Source organism: Oreochromis niloticus, linkage group LG4 (genome assembly GCF_001858045.2).
Source record: "Oreochromis niloticus isolate F11D_XX linkage group LG4, O_niloticus_UMD_NMBU, whole genome shotgun sequence".
Classification (NCBI taxonomy): domain Eukaryota; kingdom Metazoa; phylum Chordata; class Actinopteri; order Cichliformes; family Cichlidae; genus Oreochromis; species Oreochromis niloticus.
The window spans coordinates 31,493,155-31,504,213 of record NC_031969.2 but is presented as its reverse complement, the minus strand read 5'-3'; positions in this window follow the sequence as shown (position 1 = coordinate 31,504,213).

Genomic DNA, 11,059 nt, shown 5'->3' with positions numbered 1-11,059 from the left:
TATTCTTGACACCAATCTGTCCAAGTTCTGCTGACACGCCCCCAGCTGTGCCTCTCCTCTGCCTTTGTTGCAGCTGAGTTTACAATGAGTCACCTAACACCAAAAACGGAAACAGGCAAGACCGCGGTTGGGTAACAAAAAGCTACAAAAAAAGAGCTGCCTCACCAGTAAAAGCCGTGCTATAACTTATCGCTCACATGAAAGAATTTAATATGTTTAATTTTCCCACAAAGATAACAAAAGAGGCCCGAGAGCACTTGTATCATTATGGTTTCATTTTATTTTAGTCGACTCATGTACAGTGATATAACTTTGTAAATATAGATCCATGTTTTGGATCCCTGCCTGACAAAGCCAGCTGGTTCAGTTAAGTGTGTGATGCTTTCTCTGGCACAGAAAGTGAAATAGGTGGGTGGGTGGCAGCGAAGCAGTTTCAGGGTCTGGGAATTGATATCATTGTTTGTGCAATTTTAATGATAATATTTGATAAACAAGATACAAAACACTGATGTAAACCATTATTAACAACTCTCCAACATCACTTAGCTCTAATATTCAATTTATCAAAGCAATTGTCCGAGAATTTGATCACAAATTGTGGATTTGAGCTTTACACGTTGAATGCATTAGTATCCAGCTGCAAAACAAGCAGCGCTCGCAGGCTCCTGCCTATAAATCTGATTATCATGAGCCGTTTTTGCAATTTAGCTGTTAACTACTATCATCTGTCAAAACGCAGTATTTTGTGTGAAGTGAACGCCGCTATAGATAGGAACTGTAACCCTGCCATTCTGTAACTATGGAAACAATAATGAGGTCACTGTGCTATTTTAGCTGGGTTTACTTGGAGATCATTACTGACATCAGCACACTTTCAGCTCAAGTTTGTGGAAGTTCAGTAACACAGAGCCTAGATGGAAACCGAGGGAACTTGTCACACACCAAGTCACATTAAGCTGCGAAGCTGCCGGCTATAACCTTGAGTGATCTCACATGGAGCTCATTAGTCACTGCAAACAGTTCAATCCTATTATAAGCCGTGTCAAAATCGAAAAAAAATGATGCCAAAATATCCACTTTTTTACTCACAGTAATTACATTTTCTTTGGCCTTCAATCTGCGGAGAAATTCTTCGACTCCAATCTAAATTCTTTTCTGAATTAAACATTTGTGTGGGGAAACACGAGCTGTTCCGAGAATGTGAGAAGTCTGGTTCAGAGAACATATCCGAAGGTGCTTTTTAATATGAGGTTCTAATCACTGACTAATTGAAGTCCTTGTGTTAGCGCTAAGAAGGCTAAACTGGAATAAATTCCTGACGCCTTTCCTGACATTCACAGTTGCAGCATCATTTGAGCAACCTCTGACAACGTTTCCATCAATTAAAACATGTCCATTTGGTCAATAGCTTAATTAAATTGACACACCAAGCCCGTCCGAGTACATTTAGCGTTACGTTTCAAATTATATTCTCACAAAAGGATTCTCCTTTGGTTCGACCGCTCAATTTAGAGTTCAGAGCAACCGCCGACATGTAAGCTTAAGAACAGACAATGTTCTGCTCTTGAGTCAAACGCAAAAGGAACATAGTTTGGTTTAATTGCTTTGTCTGCAATACAAGTCCTCAGACTTCAGGAAAGGAAGAAGTTGAGCACTTTTACCTAATATTTAATTTCATGCACAAATGTGCCGCAATACCCTCTTTTCACAAATGCTCTTGTTTCAGATGCAGTGAGAGTTCATGCATGGTATCCTATGGCAGCGGTCCCCAACCTTTTTTGCACCACGGACCGGTTTAACCTCAGATAGTATTTTCACAGACCGGCCTTTAAGGTGTCGCGGATAAATACAACAAAATAAAAAGATACGACCAAGGCAAAAACTGTGGTATTTTGTAAATATAATAATAAATGCGAATTCACTGTGTAACTTTGTTAGCAGTGTCCTGCTGAAATGCGCCAACAACTTCGAGAGTAACATCCTCCTCTCTGCACCTTAATGCTCTCTGGTCGCTATGGTAACATGTAAATATTCCTTTCAAAATAAGACACAACTACAACACGGGAAAAGACCCAGGTAAACAGAGTTAACGATAAAAACCCTGAAAACCATAAATTTCACACCTGAGCCTCAACTCTCGCAGCCTGGTACCAAACGACTCACAGACCGGTACCAGTCTTTCTGTGCACAGAGGCAAAGGAATGGCAATATTTGGACTTCCCAATGTTTCTCTTGCAAAGAGAAACACCTTTCACATTTATATGTTAGAGCACTGGCAGTAGAGTAAGGTACAAGTTTTGACTTTATTTCAAAATATTAAATAATATTAAAATATTCCCCTTCATGACATAAGATTCAACCAAGGTTTTTTTTAAATGTGTTCATATGTGATAAGACGGGGAATAAGAAACCTGTCTTACTCATGCCTAAACCCGGCACAGATGCAGAGAAACACCTTGTGCATATCTTTGAAACACCAATGCCTTTGACTAACAGCAGTATCTGACACGTTGGTAATTAGAATAGACTGCATGTTCTGTTCTCGCAGACCATTTGGTCCCAGAAAATGACCTCACCAAAAAAAAAAAGACAGGATCTAGCCTTTGTTCAAATGCCTGAAATAGCCTATATTTATGCTTACCTGACAAGGACCTCTTGTAGATATGCAGATTACAGGAGATGTCAGTCTGAAGCAAGGGCGGAAGTAATGTGACATAGAAGGGAAGACATGGGTAAATGTCTCCGTCAAGCAAGCGTGACCTAGCTATTTGACATGGGGAGCCCATTGTTAATGTCCCATTCAGCAGGTTGGTTTTTGTGCCTGAAGTAATACAAACAAGCATTTTGGTAAGATAGTAACAAAGACGACCTGCAGGTGGCCCTGTCAGAGGATGAATGTTTATTCTTCTGATTTTGGAAGGCAGTAAAAAAAAAAAAAGACCTGCTATTAGTTTGGAAGTTTGTGTCATGGATGTGAATGCGTAGGCCTTGTTGTTGTTATTGCACAGTGAAACTGTTATTTAAGGCTCACTATAATATCATGGGTGAAACAACACAGCAAAAATGTGAATGAAATCTGGTTTAAATTGATTACTTTGCAAAGCTGTGGCACATGCACAGCAGCTTATTTGTGTTCCTATCCATCTGCAGCCACCCCTCAATTATCCCTTAACCTTTAATGGAACAAAACCACTCTGTGCTGCTTTTGATAATAGCCAGTTTACTTTAAACTGTTTTGGTCATTTTCTGTGTATTGCAGAAAGAGAAGCTGATGCATTTTAATTATAAACCTATAAGATGACCTTACAAGATCGAGATAAGTGAAAAATGAAGATCTTTGAACACTGTGCATTTTAAATGAAGATATTACAAAAACACATATATGTAAACTGTTTTTAATAGCACTGCACCACGGTCGATGACAAACACTGAATTTGTGCGCATGTACCAAATACGCAGCACTCACAGACACGGCCTGTGAGTCTGATTATAATATTTGTTTCTGGAATTTAACTGTTAATCAGCAATGTGCAATAAATATTGTAAATAGGGCTGCGGCTATCAATTATTTCAGTAATCGAGTATTCTATCATTTCTTCCATTGATTAATGGAGTAATGAGAGAAGAATGGTTTTTCTTATTAATGAGCAACAGTTAATATTTAGAAAAATAGTTTTTAAATGAACTGGTCGTCGGAAATTGCAGTGTTTCTAATAGTTTACCTGCATACATCACCCTTGTGTTGCATTCACATTTTTTAAAAGTAAAAATTTTCATAAATACAAAAATAAATAATTGCAGGCACAGAACTGTTAAAAATAAGGAATGCATGCAATAATTATTGTTAATAATAATTCAGTATCCAACCTTTCCTGGCACCAGGCCTCCAAACTATTCTTAAACATGAATACAATTTAATTAATATAATATTTCATTTAGATTGTTTTATTCTAAAGCTGCAAAAATAATGCCTTGAAATAAATATGGTCTCATAAACCTCATGCCCTCCTTCAGATTCATCCAAGCTTGTTGTAGGTCTTGCTGCCATATGAAGTAGGATGGCTGCCAACAGCCTCCAGCAAGCTGCCCAGTTCAAACATCGTGCCAGCCTAAGTTAACAGTTCATCTGCATATTTTATTTGAACTTTTGTAGCTTTACTGTCGTTTTTCACTGTGTAAAACAAACTGTGGTGGACGGGAGCAGCTACAAAGCTCGCTCTTCTTCCTGCTGGAGCTCGATGAACAGGTGGTTTGACCGATGACTCCTGCCAGCTTTTCCCAGTAAAGGTTTTAATGGTGATTACAGTAACACAGTAACACAGTAACAAGCGCTGCTGTTTTCAATGCTAGAAAAATGATTTTTTTCCCCCACTCTACCTGAGATCACCATCTTGGTAACAGCTTTGTCTCTTTGCTTTTCCCCGTGTGTGTGTGTGTGTAGACGGACTCCACGTTAAACTATGACATCATCATCTTCGCTGCTGCTGTTGTTGTTGTCGTTGTGTTATCAGTCTGTGTTTTGTTTTGGAGAGACTGGGGGCTGCTTGGGCTTAATGTCGTAATACTTTTTGTTCACACACGGGCTCCGAGATACATTTCTATTGCTGGTCTATTTTTAGTCACAAGTCTGGGTGAAATGCTCACGCTTACATGGTGACAGAGCGCTACAGAGTCGTGGATTCAATGAAGCATCGAAGGGAAAAACTGCATTTAGTTATTCAAGTTACTCACTGCCGCTCTGATTGTTTTTACCAGTAACAGTCTTTAAAAACTACATGATTTTAGCAATTTCGCCAAAACATGAGTGGGCTGTGTGACAAGTTCAGCACAGTAGTTACTATAGCATTCACCACATGATGCACACTTGCCAAAAAGGCATTTTCCATAATAAATGAGCAGCTGTAAAGCGGGAAATAGTTGTTTTTTTATGTTACAAGCACCAGGAAATGAATCATGATCAGTATTTAAACCATACCATTTAGAAAGTCCAAACAAACGTTCTTATTTATTTTTTCCACATTCGATTCATGTTTGTGCCGAGCCAAGAGAAAATTAGCTGATTCGGTAAACAGAGATCACAGTCGGGCGTCTGCTGGCTCAAAATAGCTCGCAGAGGATGCAACTACCTCATGAAGAAAACTTCTCTTTGTTCTCCACATTTAATTTGAACCAATGAGGAATAAATCAGGTTCTTAAAACATTGGTGATAGCACACAAAAATGGGGGTGGGGCTACTTTTTTGACAAGAGAAGGTTGAGCTGGATCACAAACTAAATTAAACCGATTAAAACCAATCAACTAACTGGACGAAAAAACACCTCCTACCTGTCAAAGTGGTTATTCACACTTGTTATTAATCTCTGTCTCTCTTCCACAGCGTGTCTTTATCCTGTCTTCCTTCTCTCACCCCAACCGGTCGCAGCAGATGGCCCCGCCCCTCCCTGAGCCTGGTTCTGCTGGAGGTTTCTTCCTGTTAAAAGGGAGTTTTTCCTTCTCACTGTCGCCAAAGTGCTTGCTCATAGGGGGTCATGTGACTGTTGGGTTTTTTTCTCTGTATGTATTATTGTAGAGCCTACCTTACAATACAAAGAGCCTTGAGGCGACTGTTGTTGTGATTTGGCGCTGTATAAATAAAATTGAATTGAATTGAAAGTGGCCCAGCTCTATTGATGAATAACTTTCAGCCTCAGTGGAATTTACACAGTTGACATGAACACGGAAAACAGTCAAAGATCAAAACAGATTTTGTACCAGACTCCATGTGTTTGTTGTGCTGTATGGGGACCGTCTCACTTTTGGAACCAGCCTCAAGTGGCTATTTGAGGAACTGCAGTTTTAGCCATGTTATCTTTATTTTTCATCACTCGATGCTTGATTTCACCATTTACCCATTATTTAAAACTTCTTCCCATTCTCATCGTATTTTATTCTTCTGTAACTGTGATGTATTTATTAAAAGAATTGAAAGAATGTGTGAAAATCAGAGAGTAGAAGACATGAGAATTCTCCATTCGAAACTGTAGCTCAGGGAAAGCGACTTAACGGTTGCACACATTCTGTGGGCATCTGTGTTAATGTTGTCCCCCATGTCTTGGCTCTTTCCTTAACCATTTGTACTCTGGTAATGACTCCAACACGCTGTGTTCACTAGATCGAAAAGGAAGAGAAGATGGGGGAGAGGTAAGAAAGGAGGGCTTATCCTACGGTTAAGCTGCAGCTGCAGTTTCCATAACAACTACCTGGAAAAACCCGGCTCCCTCGACCATCATTAGAATAACATTTTTACTCGTCAAATAAGCATTAGTGGAATCTACATGAGCAATGAGATGGGAGTGACACAAAAAATGTCCATCGGAGGTATCGTTTGACAGCCGTACCACAGAGCTGTCTTTTCCCGAAACAGTAAATCTAAAGGTGTAATTACAGCGAAGCGTAGCCCCGTGTAGTTTCTCTGGAAAATGTGCAAATAATATTTAAGACACACAGAGGCTTGTAGTCCTGCAGTTTAGCATGTGAAAATTATTTACACCGAGGCTCGTTTCACTTTGAAACACAATGAAATACAAAAACGTCCTGCGCATAGCTCGGGGCTTAAGAGGCAGGCCCTTGATCATAACCTCTCCTTTTTTCTTCCCAGCAGGAAATCTGGCGACTGACTCAAGGAGAAATGAGTCTTTCCCATTCAGCTACTCCTCTGATCACGCATTACACAATCAACTTGAAAAGAGGATAATCAAGAGTTTAAAGAAAAAGTAAAGGGAGAGAGAACACATTAAGTAGTGGCTAGTCCAGGGTATCATTTAAAATCAGTGCTGATGGCTTCATTGCTGCCAGGCTGTAACCTTGAGCGAGGGCTGGTGGGGCCCCGGTGACCATGGAGGGGATGGGGAGAGGGATCGGCTCTTTTTGCATTCACATTCTGCTCAGCAGGCACCCGGGGGCTATAACCCTGAGAATCCGTATTAGGTGAGCCAAAGTCACCATTAATATAGAGCACTGGGCCATACTATAACCTTACACTTCACATCTCTGGGGTGTCCTGAACTGAGAAAAAATGGTACTTTCAAACAATCACTTGGGAGGACTTTCAAAAGTGACCTCTTACCAAAGTCAATCCGTTTGCTTTTCTCTTTTTTATTCATTTTTATCTGTGTTTGCTGTTCTTGCTCAATCTCTCCATCTCTGTCTGGCTTTGCGTGGCGGCTCTGGCCTTGTGCTCCGTGGCCGGTCACGTTAGAGAGGCTATTCCTCCTTCACTGGATGCAATTACAGATTAAGGCTAAAACACTGGTTGAGGCCATGCTGCTACCACAACCTGAACTCCTCCGACTACCAGGGACCCAAGTCACATTTCTGAAACAGTTTGTTCTCACAGTGTTTGTGAGTGACTCATCACTCATAACATGTAGAAACAAACTGAGAAAACCCTGGCACCACTGCAGATTCTGACCTTTTTAAAGGTTATTTAATTCTTTACGCCACATAGAAACAGAAATGTCTTTTTTTAATACCAAGTAGAGAAAAAAAACAGTTTAAAGCTTTGTGGCACATGAAGAAAAACATTTCTGAGTCAATGAAAACAATCAAATAAACCATCACTGGCAGTCAAAATGCACAATAATCCAACATAAAGTCAAGGCTCTGTGAATGTGCTCTGTGAGTGTGCCTGCAAATGCAAAGTTAGGTTAAAACTAACTAAAATCTCACAGCTATGTGTCAGGGGATTGCAGAGTGCAGTCAACTGAATTCTGTTTTCTGGGCACTGCAGGCCAGGTCTACTTAGTCTGGAGGAGGCTGTAAAGGTTTGTGAAAAAAATCAGATACAAACTGATGGTAAGAGAAACTTTTGTCAAATGTCAGTCATACCCAGGTGAATTGTTGAGGAAATCCTGAATGTTTCTGTCAGTAAGCTTTGCTGTTTTTGTTGCTATTAGCTAGTGTTAGCTGCTGTTAGCTGCTGTTAGTGAATCTTTCTTTGACGCAGAGCTAACACTGTTGGACGGACACTTTGAGAATCAAACTATTTATCAGTGTGATTTGTCATAGAGGGGAACCTAACATTAGCTGGTACCATGTTAGCTTACAACCAGCTATTATTGTCGATTAGCCGCCTTGTCATCAGCTGTCTGGAGCATGTGTAGTGTGCCGTAAATAAATCATTGCGACAATACGGAATAAATAAGCATGTTTTATTTCATCCTCTTCTCCAAAATCAAGTTCAAATTAAACAGTTGTGACTTTGATAAGAAGTGGATGAGATCCGGAACAGGCTTCATCCGAATTAGTGCAAATCGTTAGAACAGAGTGATCTAAACGGACAGCTAACCAGAATGCACATGTGGTGGTAGATCATACGGGTCATAGACAGCAAGTAGTAAATGTTTTTGTTTTGTCCATTAGTTATCTAGATTATACCAAGTAAGCTTTATACCATTGCTCCTCAAGGAAAAAAAAAAAGCTTCTGGAGTTTATGGTCAAAGCAGATGGCGGAGGGAGTTTGGAAAACAAGCTAATGCCTTTATTTTCTTTGGTAAAAATTGGAAAGAATATTCTCAGACGGGCAGAACCAAAACTGTGAATATCAGAATGAAAATATGTTACATGGCTCAAAGTAGAGTGGTTCAGTATATTAAATGAAAAAAAAGAGAAGGAATAAATAAATTATAAATAAAAAATAAAGTGTGTGACATAGAGAAAATAGAGAGACAGACAGTATATACTGCACATTAGATAAACTTGTTGACCATAAAGAGTAGAGGCCAAATACAGAAGAGCAGAAGATGTTCTTCCCAGAGGCCAGCAGGAAGAACAGTGCGTGGTGGGGTGTGAGGGGTCACGTATTATTTTATTTGCTCTGATCACTCAGTACACTTTAGTCCTGGAGGTGGGAAAGGAGTCCAGTGATCTCCTCCACTCTCTGCTGGAACTTCCAGTCTAAAACGAATTTATTATTCAATTCAACTCAGTTTTATACATATATAGCAGCATATCACAACAGCAGTCACCTCAAGGTGCCTAATACTGTAAGGCAGAGACAATACAATAATACACAGCAAACCCCAATAATCAAACAACCCCATTTGAGCGAGCACTTTGCGACAATGAAAGGAAAAACTACCTTTTAACAGGAAGAAGCCTCTGGCAGAACCAGGCTAAGGGGGGAGCAGCCATCTGCTGCAACCGGTTGGCAGTCCACGTTTGGGCTGTCCACCTGCAGAGAGCTTTATGGTCAGGTGAAGACAAAGTATGTAGGCCATCCTCTATTGTTGCATGTGCTGCTGAGCACCTCCACTGTTGTGTCGTTGATGTGAAATGCTCTGTGACTTTGCTTGCTCATCCTGAAGTCAGCAATCTCCTTTGTTTTCTTAACAATCAAAGCCAAGCAGTTAGTGATGCACCAGTCCACCAGCTTTAGTTTCTCTGTGTGGACCTGAACAGCAGCAGACTCAGGATACAGCCCCGAGGGAAGCTGGTGCTTGCTGTTAGTTGATGTTCAAGACGCATCATCTCACTGAGCTCCCACCTGAACAAACTGGGGTCTGTTGGTGAGGAGATCTAGCAGATGCACATAGGGGTGCTGAGGCCCAGGAGAATCAGTTTATCCACCAAGTGCTGTGGAATGATGGTGAACTGAAATCCATGAACAGCATCCACACAGCTGTGTTCTTCTCCTCCAGATGTTCCAGACTTAGATGCAGTACAAAGGAGATTTGCATCATCAGACATCCAGGTAAGGAAATCCCAAGAAGTTGTAACGTAATGCTTTCAGTGGGAGAAACATTTTGTCACTCATCCAGGGACTTCTCCAACCTTTTGGGTACAAAGGAGATTCTTAGAAGTGATTTGGGCAGCAAGCAACCTGGAGTCTGCAAACAATGTGGTCCTTTACCAGTCTCTCAAAGAAATTCATCATAATGAGGGTGAGTACCATGGGGCAGTGATCATTAATATGAGTGACTGTGGGTTTTTGGGCATTGGAATACTTGCAACAGTCTTGAACCAAGATGATGATGTAATTTTAGTCACAGGGACTTAAGTGGACCCTAACAGACTTACGGACGTGGAAAGTATAAAACCAGCTTATGTGTTTCCTCATCATGATTTGAAACACTTTTCTTTGCAGCTGTATTGTTGAGTGCTTTGAACCTCTCCAAATGTTTGTTGGGCTTGTTTAGAGTGGTTGTATTGTTCTCACAGGGTGGGGGAGGTAGCTTTATATCCAGGTCCATAATTGGTTCGTATATCCTGGAACACTGTCTGGTATTCATAGGGACATGGAAGAAAGTCTGTATTGTCTCACCATGGTCATGCTTTGTTACTCTTACGGCATGGTTCAAGTTGGCACCTGCTGTTCTGATTTCCGCCATGTAGCTGGCGTTAAAAGTGCCAGTTGGTGCTTTGAGCGTTGCACTTTTTGGTCATCTACAGGTTCATGTTGGCCCATATGGTGATAGAGACATCTTGCATGCACTTCTGAATATATGCAGATACAAATTTGGCATACTCATCCACATTTATATGCCGACTGTCGGTTGCAGCGGCCTTGAACATGTCCCAGACTTGTAATGCATCCATGGCTCCTGCAGGCCAGATCCACTTGCTTCACAGTGGGTTTTTCCTCTGATTAGCTGGGGCTTGTATGCTGGAATTAGCATCACAGAAAGATGTTTGAGGAGCCGCAGTGGGGGTGGGGTGCTGCCTTAAATGCTTCCTTTATGTTTGAATAGGATGGGTCCAGTGTGTTCTTTTCCCTCGTTGCAAAGTCTACATACTGATGGAAATGAGGGAGAACTGTTTTCATGCCGGCCTGATTAAAGTCTCCTTCTACAATGAAAACACCCTCTGGATGAGTATTTTGCAAGTCACTGATGGAACGGTGCAGAGAATTGGGGCTTCCATAAAATTTCACTGATGGGAATGCACACAGCTGTGGTGATAATAGTAAATTCCCTGTCCAGGTAGAAGGGCCTCTGAACAGTGACTTGAGACCAGTTCAGCTTTTTTGCACCAGTTGTCATTAGTGTAAATGTACACATTGCCACCCCAGGATTTACTACTA